A 13,406-nucleotide genomic window follows, 5' to 3' on the forward strand; every position below is an offset into this window, starting at 1 on the left:
TCTCTATTAGCGATCTCATCTCCATTGAGCAACAGACTTCTTTAAATATTACCAAAGAAACTAAAAATATTATTGTAAACATTTATAACTCTTATTTGAGAGTTGTGCCTTTATTTATGAGGACATTCAACTAACAAGCAGAACGTAACAAAATCTTTTATGTCTCTGAACAAGACATCAGGTAGGAACACATCATTGCTTGCTGCTTTTACCCTTCTTTCTTATTGTGGTGTGATGCTTAAAAAAAAAAAAAAAAGAATGTGTGTAATTATTAATAACTCTGAGAATGCCTCGTGCAAAACAGAAAGTATTATGAGTCAATAATTTTTCATAGCTTTTCTTCTCTCAGTTTCTGCATTTGTATAATAATTAGTGAAGGAAAATGGAATATTTCCACATATCAATAAAATGGATATTAACATTTTACTTTCTTTTTTTCTATTTATAAAAATTAACAAAATAAGGCTTGAATGTGTACCCTATTCTTTGAAAAGTGTGAAATAAACTGGACTAATAATATTTTATTATTGTTGTTTTGCAATTTAGAAGTTCAGTTTTGTTCTATGAATCCTTTACTAGCTAGTCTTCTTCCATATATCTCTTTACTCTTCTTTCTATGAAAGAAGAAAAAAATAGATTGATATAAATAGACTTCATTCTATTCTTTATCTGCTCTTATAATTTAGAAAGTTCCCGCCCCCACCTCCCCAACACACACTGGTAATTTAGCATTTTCCTTTGTCCAGTGTTGATACCAATGGAGAATTTCCCCTTTAAAGTTCAGCCAATTTCCTTCAGTTTCCTGAATTTTTAAAAAATTAGCTTTCTCCAACAGCTTATTAGATTTTAAAGATCTCATTCTTTTATCTGTTTATTAGAGAGGGTATTAATCCTTCCCATCAGCAGCTCTGTTAAAACTGCCAGACATTTTTTCTGCTCCCAAGAGGAAAGCATTTAATTAGTATAATTGTCTATCAGCTAAAAAAGGAAAATAAATTCTATCGATCTCTTGTTTGTGTTCTGCTTATCTTCCCAATGTGCTTAGCACTGCTGTGAGCCCAGAGAAGGTCTTCAGAAGGTATCTGTGGAATCGAATTGGATTGCATTTCTCTCTACCTGCACTTTTGAGAAATGAAAGTATGTTTTTAATTATTTTAGATCTACTTCCTCAAATTCATATATGAAGCTCATTTCTCAGCAGCTGAAAACCTTATGTAAGGCATATTCTTTTAAAACTCATAGTGGATCAGGGATGAGGGCATCCCATCTGTTGTGCTGTGCTTAGTCGCCGAGTCATGTCCAGCTCTTTGTAACCATATGGACTGCAACCTGCCAGGCTCCCATGTCCATGGGATTCTCCAGGCAAGAATACTAGAGTAGGTTGCCATGCCCTTCTCCAGGGGATCTTCCCAACCTGGGGATCGAACCCAGGTCTCCCACATTACAGGTGAATTCTTTATAGTTTGAGCCATCAGGGAAGCCCATCCTGTCTGTTGGACAGTCTTAAAAGTCTGTCTTTCCTTAATGCTTGGTGCATGGTATTGCTTTCCTGAAGATATTTCTCTTCATTTCATCTGTGCTTCACTTCCCAAAGACTGGTAAATGTGGGGGAAATGCGGATTCATAATTCACCAAAATACATTGAGATCAATTATTGTGTGGAAGTACTTGTTAAGAAAATTTACTGACCTTAGCAGAATTTTGTTGCGCTTTGCTCCTTTACTTCTTATTCTGCTAATTCTGCTAAGTCGTTAATTGTACATAGAACTGCCAAGGCACTTTTAATGGTTAAAAAAGGAAGCTGTTCTTTGTGGCAAGGATAATTTTTTTTTCTTTTGTCCTGTAAACACAGGTCACATTCTTTGTAAAGCTGTATTTTAAATGGCAAAAATGTACATGTCTTTAGCAGCTAAAATTGCCCTTTAAAAGGTCTAGCATGTCCTTAAATGAAGCAGCAACTCAAGTGTAGTTGATATGATTCCCAAAACCCCTCATGTTAAAAGGGATTCATTGTCGAGGTACACCAGGATGTACTTTTAGGTCTATAATACACAGTCTGGGCACCACAACCACAGAGTTCCCTCATCTCATTCCAACCCCGGTGTGGTGAAACCAAAGAGATTCCAGATCAAGGAGAGTCTGAGGATTTGTGGGGAAAGGGCTGTGTAAGTACAGTGAGTATGAATCTTTAAGATCTTCCCCAGACTTTTAAACAGTTGAGAAGGTAGCTTGTTTGCTAAGTAGGGCAAAGTGTCTCCAGGTCTATCGCTGGAGCTGCTGACATAATTAATGATTTCATTCAAAGCCTGAAAGAAGGTACTTGTATTCCCTCTGGCATGAGCAGGCCAAGTTCATGTCCAAACTCTAATATTTTGGGTTGATTTTAGCTAACAAGACTGTTGGTCCTCTTGTTACATACCCAGAACTCGAAAGCCAAATATTATATTAGGCTATGATACTTCCTAGCCTTGAGGAGGTTGACATATCCTAAATATATAAACAGTCACTATTATCTAAAGATGAATTACATTCTGGTTAGAGATTCATTATTTCTAGGTCAAACTGGGAAAACTAAAAACCATAGAACAACCCACCAGTACCACCAAACACACAGCAAACTACTTTAAAAATCAACATTTTCTACTAAGCCTTATATGTAAAAATTTTCTTGCTCCATTTTGTACTATGAGGTTAATTAATGGCAATCCTTGAAAATTAATTATGGTACTGAAAAATACTCTAATAACATTTCAGCTAAAAATAAACTAGAGGCAGTGTAGTGCCCTGGATTCATGATTGCTTACATCTGGTTTCTATTTCTGTGAGTTTCATTTGGTTCTCAGAGAGTTCATTCACAGTCATCACGGGTTTAGTTTCCTGTTCTCCAATGGGAGAACTTGTCTTGATGACCCATCTATTTTTCATCTGAATGCTACACTTCTTTATATTAGGAAACATGGAAAAGAAGAATGAAAAATGCATCAGGTCTAATTTAAGCAAACTAAAATCTGGACAGCATATTTTAACACCTGACTTATCCTGAATCCAGTGGCAAATAACAATGAGGAAATCATTCCCTTTTAGACCCTTGCAGAATCAGGTAGGGAAGAAAAGAGAAAATAGAAGGAAAGAAAAGAGAAGATGGAAGGAGAGGGGAGAAAGAATGAAGTTAAAGGAAAGGAAAGGCTTCTTTGTCAATAAGAACACCCATGCCCGGCCCATTAAATTCCCATTGCCCATAAGATATGGTAATACCTTTGTCTTTCTTTCCATGTTAACTTTCAGGACTTTTTCAAAGAAAAGAATGAAATGTATTGTGTGCTGGTTAAAAACAATCTCTTGGACTCCTTAGTGTGTCCAATCTCTTGGACACACTTAGGGTGGGAATAGCAAGATACCATAGGGACTTTATTCCCTGCTGATCTGAACTTGGGTAGACTGCTTTGACTTTAGTTTATAAGCTATCCTATCCAATATCTTTTTTCACCATCTAAAACTTCCCAGTGTTTCTCCTCTGTGTAAGTAAAAAGCACCTCCTTTTTGAGATGGCTGGTTTATCTAAAAATCCTGTCTAGTTTATATTCCAAAGTTTAATGAAGCCTATTCTTTTCACCTCACCATAGGATTATCCTAAGTTTCTTTCCTGCTGATATCTCAGAACATAGGTCTCCAAAATATCCTAGATGCTATCTATGTTCAATAATAGTAATTACAAATATTGTTGAACTCCTATACCCTATGACTGTGAAGACTTCAAACAGCATCATTTCATTCACAACGGACTGCCGCATTGTCTTTCCTGACTGGGGTAAATAATTACTAGAACTGAGATTTGAATTTGGTTTTGTCTGACACTATGGGACTCTCTAGTATGATACAGGATCTGACTTGCATATCTTATATCCCCTGATCTATAAAGGTTGATTTGGCTGATGTGGCTGACTAAGGCAACTGTTACCTTCTCTCACCCATTTATGTGGGTTCCTGAAAGCTATGCACTTAATTGAAGAGGTTGAGAAGGACCATTTTTCCATCAAGGGCTTTGAGACTCTGAGCATCTTCACTTGAAAGCAAACTGTAGGATGCTGTAACTCAACAGGCCAAAATGAAAAGATGAGCATTCTTTCTCCCCTGATTACATGATCTTATTATACACTATAGAAATAGCTCAAGAATCATTCTTATCTGATGGTCTCATATCAACATGTATTGAGGTTCTGCTTTATGCTGAGTTCTATTCTTAGAATGTTAAAAAGCCACACGCACAGCATTGTTGCTCTGATGTCCATAGAAGTGCCTTATTCAACATAATTTCTTTCCCTTTCTTTTCAGCCTCATGTTGGGACCTGTCCATTTCAACTTCTGTTGAGGGACATAACATACATATATTTTAAAGTCATGTGAAAAATATGTATGTATTTTTTTTGGAAATTGCTATGAAATATACTTTAATTTAAGCTATTTATCACCTATTATGTCTGAGCTGTGTATTTTTTTTGGAAGCCACACACTATGACTACATTTCTTCCTTTATTGCTTAAATTTTCTCTCTTTTTGTTGAAAGTTACTTTCAATCTTTTTTTTTTTTTTTGGAAAAGTAGTAGAAAACAAAATCTAGTAATCTTGTACAAGGTTGAGATGTAGTGTCAGGGCTATTTTCAGAGAACATGAAGTCTGTTCACTTGTTCATTCAGCCATTCAACAAATATTTCTTGAATGTCTACTAGGCCAGGCACCTGTAGGTCCTGGGGTTACACTGATAACATGGAATTTGCAGTCTCGTCAGAACTGTGAATCTCTTCCTTCTTGTTTGCTAAATATTTGATATTTTTATTATAAATCTTTGAATTTTGACAAAGGAAATGTTTTACTCCCATTGTTTATTGTCTGTCTGCTTCCGCTGGAATAAATGCAAACTCTGTGAAATCCAGGATCTTTGTCTGTTTCTGTTGTACCTGCAGAACCTAGACCAGGGCTTGCACATGGTAGGCAGTCAATAAATACGTCAAAGAATGAAAGGATAAATGGAGATTCAATGGTGAAAATACTTTCCCTTTAAATACACATCCTGGTATACAACATGTAGGCATATTTCTTTGATAAGACAGATTTCTACCCTGAGTTGGAAATTTTCTTCACAATTGCCACACACTTCTTAGTATCTTACATCAATAAACTAAAGGATTACTGATAATCCTTTGGTAGTAATGTCAGTTTAAACACAATAATCTTTTAAAATATCCTATGTAATAATAAGTTAGACTTGCCCAGAAATGAATTAGTTTTATCACCAAAGGTGGTCCTATTTTCATTCCTGTGTACATTCATTTTGCCCTCCAAACTATAATACAATTAGAATAGTCTCCATTATCAGATCATGCAGCCAAAATGGAGAATGTTATTTCACCACACCCCAGTAAGGATTCCTGCTAATGGGAAAAGACTCGCTACTCTCCTTTAGGTGCTTCCATCATAGCTGAATCATTAACCAACCAAAGCCTTAAGGATGTTGAATTTGTCTTTTTTTTCCTACAGCAAGTAAATACATTTTATTGTCATGGCAGCTGAGCTGGGCAGAATAGAATCACACCTGAGTCAGTTCCTTTCATACCTCCTTTCAAGGGCTACCGCATCCAATTGTATCATAATATCTATGAATGCGTTTTTCAGTTGTTTTAAAAAACCACATTTTCTCCTCAAATGACCTGTTGTGGCTATGGTTTAAGTGCTACATTTTCCTTACAATAGCTCTGAGCAGTAGCCTTCCACTTTATCATGGAGTTTTGGGCTTAATATATTTGCTACGTTAATTCAATAGAATGAAGAATTATGTTAAAAAGCTAAAGTAAATCTGATCTACAAATCCTATCTCTTATAACCCTACCTCTCACTGGAGTTTCAGACATCTGTAAATGCCTGAAACCTTATTGTTGAGTTCTTTTTCAGCCCTGTCAAGAAAGGCTATTGCATAGTCCGATCGGTTAAAACCTAAAATGCAAGCAACATTGCCTGTTAAAGACACCTCATTGGATAGGACTTGAAAATCATAGTTGCTGTCTTGCTCAGTCTTCATAGATCTTGGGCTAGAGTTCTTGGCAGGGACAGTGTTTGAATGGGGCCTATCTCAAGCTCTAATAGAAGCTGTAGAAAGAGTAAAAGTTGGCAACATTTTCGGCAGAGAACCAAGGGTAGTGGAAACTATTTTTCATATTACAAACTGGAGATTATAGAGCAGCATGACCTTAAGTGTTGCTTTTAAGAGACATCAGACCACCCTATGTTTAATAAGGTGTCCTATTCTTGATTTAAAGGATCAAGCTCAAATAATCTGAACATCATTGAAATATAAATATTTGAAAATCAGGGGGAAAGTTGAGTGCTATGGCAATTTCAGGGAGCAAAAGTTCCTTGGTGTCACAGCCAGCCTTCAGCATGCTGTACTGTCCAAGTCTCCCTGGAAATATTGCTCATTCATTAGGTTCTCCTAAATGCTCCTCAAAGAAACATCATTGCTATCTAACATTAAATCTAAGGGAAATAGACAGGAAGGCAAAGCCACAGGCTCCACTTGAAGGAAGGAGCTCCTCAACTGCAATCTGTTGGCTTTCAATTTTTTCTACTTGTGTTTAGGCAATGAGGGCTATATTCATATATATTTTGTCATGATTGTATATTGGCAGCGTGGGCAGTGGAAAAAGTGACTCAAAGCCTTAGAATTTAGCCCTGGCTCTTCCTTTCACCAGCTAGTTTTGTAAACTTAAAAAAGGCACAGAACCTCTCAGAGTTAGTTTATTCACCTCTGAAATGTGGATAGCCTTGGCACATACTTCATAAAGCTGTCATAATGATTAAATGAAATAATGCAGGTAAAGTTAAATCCTCATTGAGATATTTAATTAAATACATATATTACATTTGACCATTATTCTACATAGAAATACATAGATCTTAATCTAAATTATTCCCTCCTCAGCCATTCAGATGAGTATTTGATAATACATTGGGACAATTAGACAGTGAAAATGACTTTAAGATTGAGAATTTTTGTTTGGCTTTTTACTCTTTCAATATTTTCCTTCCTTTACCTGATAAATATTAGCATTGTGTAAATCAGTTCAGGAAATACCAGTCTCCTTGATTCCCAGCATGAATACCATACTGAATATCTTTTAAATAAAGGGTAGCTAATTGATTTGTAACAGGAGCTGGTCTTTTTCAACAGTTGCTGTTATCTGAGGATCTTTGTTAGGACAGCTATTTCAGCTGCAGTGTAATCCCCATGGCATCCCATGAATCAGCAATGTTCAGTTTTGGGGAGTCAGTTTGACCCTTTGGGTAACCATGGTATCTAAGGACTGCTCAGACATAACAACAAACCTTGAGGTTGGTGTTAGAATAGAGAGATAAGAATTGGAAGTCAAGGAATAGAAACCAAAGGGCAGAAATCAGTGTATTCAGCAAATACACCGTTCTACAAGAAAAGGACTTTGCCAACAAAGGTCACCAAGTCAAAGCTATGGTTTTTCCAGTGGTCATGTATGGATATGAGAGTTGGACTATAAAAAAACTGAGTGCCAAAGAATTGATGCTTTTGAACTGTGGTGCTGGAGAAGACTCTTGAGAGTCTCTTTGACTGCAAGAAGATCCTATCAGTCCATCTTAAAGGAAATCAGTCCTGAATATTCATTGGAAGGACTGATGCTGAAGCTGAAACTCCCAACGCTTTGGCCACCTAATGCGAAGAGCTGACTCATTTGAAAAGACCCTGATGCTGGGAAAGATTGAAGGTGGGAGGAGAAGGGGACGACAGAGGATGAGATGGTTGGACGGCATCACCAACTCAATGGACGTGAGTTTGAGTAGGCTCTGGGAGTTGGTAATGGACAAGGAAGCCTGGCATGCTGCGGTTCATGGGGTAGCAAAGTGTCAGATATGATTGAGTGACTAAACTGAACTGAACAAGAAAAGGGGGAAAACCCAAACCTTTTATTTTATTTTTTTAATATAAATTTATTTATTTTAAATGAGGGAACCGGATGGTAAGGAGAAAAAGGGAAAAATCTCAAATGGTGTAGAGAATTTTGTTTGAACTTAAATCTGTCTGAACTTGTTGAAGTTTTGATATTCCCTCCTCAGGGATTTTCAACCACTAGTTTTAGTAAGGAAGATCCAGCTGATGGGCAAAGCTGAAAGGAAATGAATTGGAAAGATCTGATCAAAGTCTAAATTTCTCCAGATAGTTCTTTGCCTTTATTTAGGATCTATAAATTTTTTCCGCCACCTAAGCCCATTCCATAATCAGGAAGAGCATTAGAATTCCAGCTTGAAAGTCCCTGCTTCTGGGTCATATTTGTGGTTGGGGAAGAAAGCATCTTAAAGCCAAATTATCCTGCTAATGCACACAGGATGAATGTGGACCACACCTATCTTAGAGCCTTAACTCTAAGCTCTCATAAAGGTTTATGTTAATCTTGGAAAGAATTAATGAGATTAACAATTCAATTCATCATTTATTTATTGAATTGAGTTTTTACCATATGAGGCTAACTCCATAGGAGATATAAATATGAAAAAGACACCATCTATTCCACTGAAGAGTTTACAGACTTGTATATGAAGGGATTAGGCCTACATGAAATCATTAAGCCCTCCATTTTTACTTCTTTTCTATCAGAGGAATAACTTGAATAAAAACAATTCAATCATATGCAGTATCATTTCTCCAGTAAGAAAGAAAAGACATACAAAAACCTCCACCTCCTTCTGAGGGTGCCAGGTTTCTGATGGACCAGAAAAAAAGCCCAGTGTACTATAGCACAATAAAGCTTAAGAGGAACACAGAGTCCTGTGCACAAATCTTCTTTCATCAATAATGATTACACTAATGTGCTAAGTCACTTCAAGCATGTCAGATTCTTTATGACCTTATGGACTGCAGCCCACCAGGCTCCTCTGTCCATGGGATTGTCCAAGCAAGAATACTGGAGTGGATTGTCATGCCCTCCTCCAGGGGATCTTCCCAATACAGGGATTAAACTCATGTCCCTTATGTCTCTTGCATTGGCAGGTGGGTTCTTTACCTCTAGTGCCACATTTCTAAGAAAAATTAATATCTTGGAGAGACTACTGACTTGGTAGATACCATTGGTTACCTAATGTCTTTTCTCACACACCCTTCCTCTTTCCTATTAGGGCCCTGATTTTGTTCAGGCTTTTTACCCTCTCTGGGCGTGCCCTAAGGATATGTCCTGGTGGGTCTAAACCAGTCATGGTGGGTCTATCCCTTTGCCAGTAATTGTTTAGTTATAAGCATGTGATCCAGTTCTGTTTAATAAAGACTAGAGTAGAAGAACATTGGGGACTTCTGGGGAAAGTTTTCTTTGCTTCTAAGAGAAGCAGGGAGATCACCTCTACTTTCTATAGACACAGTTGCATCCGGATATGTACCTAGATCTGTGTCAATGCTTTTATTTTCAGTCTGAGGATGAAGCTAACTCACTTAGGAAGACAGACCCAGGAGGGTCTTTGAGGAGCACAGTCAAGATCATTTATGTGACACCTGGAGTTCTTTGTGTAGGAGAGAACTTTGTGTAGGAGAGATAATAAACGTTAAAATAACTGAGAAATTTCTAACAAATATAGTTACCATTTGAGGGAATCAGAGCTTTCACTAAGTGGTTTGAGAGAAATATAGTCTGGAAGAATTATTTTCATCGTTGTCCATACTCGAAGCCCATCTTTTACATCATGAGACTGAGCAGAGTTCATCTAGTTGGAAGCCCAGTATACACCTTGACATGGAGAACTCAGAAAGCAACCAAATACCAGATTTTATCCTATGGAAATATTGACACTTTCCTGAAGGATTTTTTTGGTCTGGGAAACTTGAGAGGCATGAGAGACATGAAAACGTAAGTTTCAAGGTGCCTTCCTTAGTGTATCACTAGGAAAGAAAGTCTTCAGTTTCATACTTTTTGTTTGAAAGTCCAAATCAGCTAAAATTACATCTTTTTCCCTCTCTCTGAGACTACTTATTTCAACCTCTCAGTAAATTAATTTGAATGTGTGTCATAGTCTTATGTGTTAGGCTGGTGGAAACTGTAGAACAGGTGGCCAGGGATAGAGGTATTTGCTTTATGTTTTTTTTTTTTTTGGTACTATGAACCAGTTTTTTATTTGATGGACTATAACAGTGTCCTTGATTGGACACTGACAAACAACCTTAGAATCACCGGTGGAGCCTGAACATGCTTCACTTTTTCTAAGACAGTTTTTTTCCCCTAGCATATTTATATCTCTGAAATTATACTGAATTTCACAATTGCTGTTAACCAAGTGTTAGTCATGATGCAGCCTGTCATTGCCTGTTCACACACATCAACACCCTTACAGTTGGCTTTAGTGAATGAGAAGAAATTCCTAGAGACAATAGTGGAGCACTCGCTTAAGAAATGCTACATCATGAACAGTCCAGATGGCAGAAGGGATGACATTTTGTGCCAAGAAGTGGACATGGTTGACTGTGAGTCTGAAAGTTATTCAGGAAGTCATTCTTAAAATATATTGGTTCAGTTACTGACTTTCCAATAACTTAACTAATGTTTTTTATGAAAAGCTATATCTATATATCTTCATGTCTAACACATTTTTAAATAAATACAAAATAAAAACCATAAGTTATAAGAACACATTGTATCCCAGCTTTATTGGAAGTATTAAAAATTGCTTTAGAAGCGTGTGAAATAATGATAAATTTTTAGTGGATAACATCTCAGATTCAGTGAAAGATGGTTACTGGACAGTCAGATTGCACTGTCACTGAAGAACCACATGCTTCTTTTACTACATTTGTCTGAAGATTTCTTCCTCTGAGCACAGTCTCCTCTCTTGTTGCTCTTTTTTGAATCAATGCAACAAGTGGGTATTCTTGATTGGTTAGACTCAGTCACATGGCTTCTTCCTAACTATAAAGGAATCTAGGTATGTGAATTCTAATTTCTCAATTGGGAAGATGAGACTCAGGACATGAGAATATCCCAGATTGTAGAAAAGTAGTCATGCCTCAATAAAGAAATGGCATTTGAGGTGGACATCAATGGTTAAGTGCTGTTTGTAATGAGTAGAGAAGAGTAGGGAAGATGTTCTTAGCAGAACAACTAGTGTGGAAGCAGGAAGGTATTGCCTATGTTTGGGGGAAAGGTATTGCACATTTGCAGAGATAATAGGAAAGGTACACAAGAGCTAGATAGTGGAAGATCTTGAGTTTCAGGCTTAGGAGTTTATGTATATTTCAGGGGCCTTATGGAACTGTTAGCATGGGAAGTGGAAGATGTGTTTCTTTGATCTTAAATAACCCATGGACTCCAGCGTACTCCCAGAAGGACAAGATTTGTTCAAGGATTTGTTGTTGTTCGGTCACTAGGTCATGTCCGACGCACTGTGACCCCATGGACAGCAGCATGCCAGGCTTTCCTGTCCACCACTATCTCCAAACTATCTTGGAGTTTGCTTAAGTTCATGTCCATTGAGTGGTGATGCCACTTGATCATCTTATCCTCTGTCACCCCTTCTGCCCTCAATTTTTCCCAGCATCAGGGTCTTTTCCATGAGTTGGCTCTGTGCATCAGGTAGGCAAAGTATTGGAGCTTCAGCATCAGTCTTTCCATTGAACAGGCTTGATTTCCTTTAGGATTGACTACTTTGACCTCCTTGCTGTTCAACAGACTCTCAAGAGTCTTCTCCAGATGACAATTCAAAAGCTTCAATTCTTTGGCACTCAGCCTTCTTTATGGTCCAACTCTCACATCTGTACATGACTAGCAGAAAAACCATTGGTTCAAGGATACCTCTAGGTATTACAAGCGATCCGTGTTCAAATTTAATTTGGGTAACTTTCTTTACGAAATGTGCAGATTATATTATTATTTTCTAAAACAGTCATTGTGGGATGCAGTATGGATATGGGTTGTGTCCTTTATGTATTTTCCTATTTTTTTGTCCTCCCTTTAGCAAGAGATTTTGAAATGGTTTGAGGTTGGGAAGAAAGGTTGGACGACACATGCTCCAGCAAGCCAATCTTCAATATTGAATGAGCGTTGACGTAACATTTTCTTCCTTTTTACTTTGTTTTTTTTTCTCCTCTTGGACTTCAAAGCATGGTTCTTATTTCATGTTATGAAAACTTTGAGGTTCCATTGTAAATGGGAAATGAATATAAGTAAAGGGCTATATTCAAACTTGAAAGAGCTGAATCCAGCCATCACAGGAATAACTGCCTCAATTATTCTCATTACCAACTTAGCTCTCTATGAAGAGTGCACTGGAAGAGGTAGTGAATCACAAGGGTTTTGTTATCAATAAATCAAGTGGTTGATGCCTCTATAGCTATTTGTGATCTTTCTATTAATGCTTTCAAAAACAAGCCACTATGCATAAAATTTATTATGTACATTATCTTCTTTTTAGAAATATACCGCTAATGGCAACTACCAACTCTGAGACTATCACATGGAAAGCTGACATGATAGGCAACCTCTATGCCATGCAGAATCTTTTTGTTTTTTAGTTTTGCTGCTGATTGCAACAGCTGCTGCTATTTGCAAATGGAACTTTAGCTTCATGATCTGTCCAATTCTTCTGCTTCAAGGCTTGCTCATTGTATCACTTAGCTTTTGCTATAGACAAACCACCTAAAATCTAGTGGCTCAAAACAACAACCATTTATTGTTATTTGTGAGCGACAAGTCATTTGGGTGCTTCTGCAGATCTGAGGCAGACAGGTGAGCAGCTAAGCTCACTAATATCTGTGTTCCCCTGGTGACTTGGCTAGGAACTGTGTGAGTGAAAATGACCTCACTGAACTATCTGGTGGTTGTCTCACTATTAGTGAGAAAAATGGGGTGATTCAATGACAAACCTCTCACTGTCTAGCAATCTGAAAGCTGTTAGGTTTGTGAAGGCTTAGGTGTACAACTATTAGGTTTTAACTTCCTCCACATTCTATCAATCATGATAAGTCATAAGGCCAGCCCACATTCAAGGGGTGGGGAAATACACTTCATTGCTTGACTGAAGAACTACAAAGTATAGTGGGTATTTTTGTAATCTATCACAATCACTTTCAAGATAGAGTGACTGGGTGGTACATCTTCCTTAATAGTATTCTGGTTGCAAAAATCTACACTATGAAAACTTGTTTTCCTTCTATTTACTTTGCTTATTACTTATCTCTGGTTATAGATCAGAAATTTTGCTCTCTTTCCTTCTCCTTAAAGACTCAAGTGAATATACCCTGACCCAACCAGTGCAGGTAGGGCAAAGAGCACTAAGTCTTTGCTTTCATTTTGATGTATCAACAGGCAATGGGAGAGATCATGCAAGTAAAGTCTCTGGTACAATTTTAGAAA

The sequence above is a fragment of the Bison bison genome, unplaced genomic scaffold (genome assembly GCF_000754665.1).
Source record: "Bison bison bison isolate TAMUID 2011002044 unplaced genomic scaffold, Bison_UMD1.0 scf7180017864370, whole genome shotgun sequence".
Taxonomy (NCBI): Eukaryota; Metazoa; Chordata; class Mammalia; order Artiodactyla; family Bovidae; genus Bison; species Bison bison.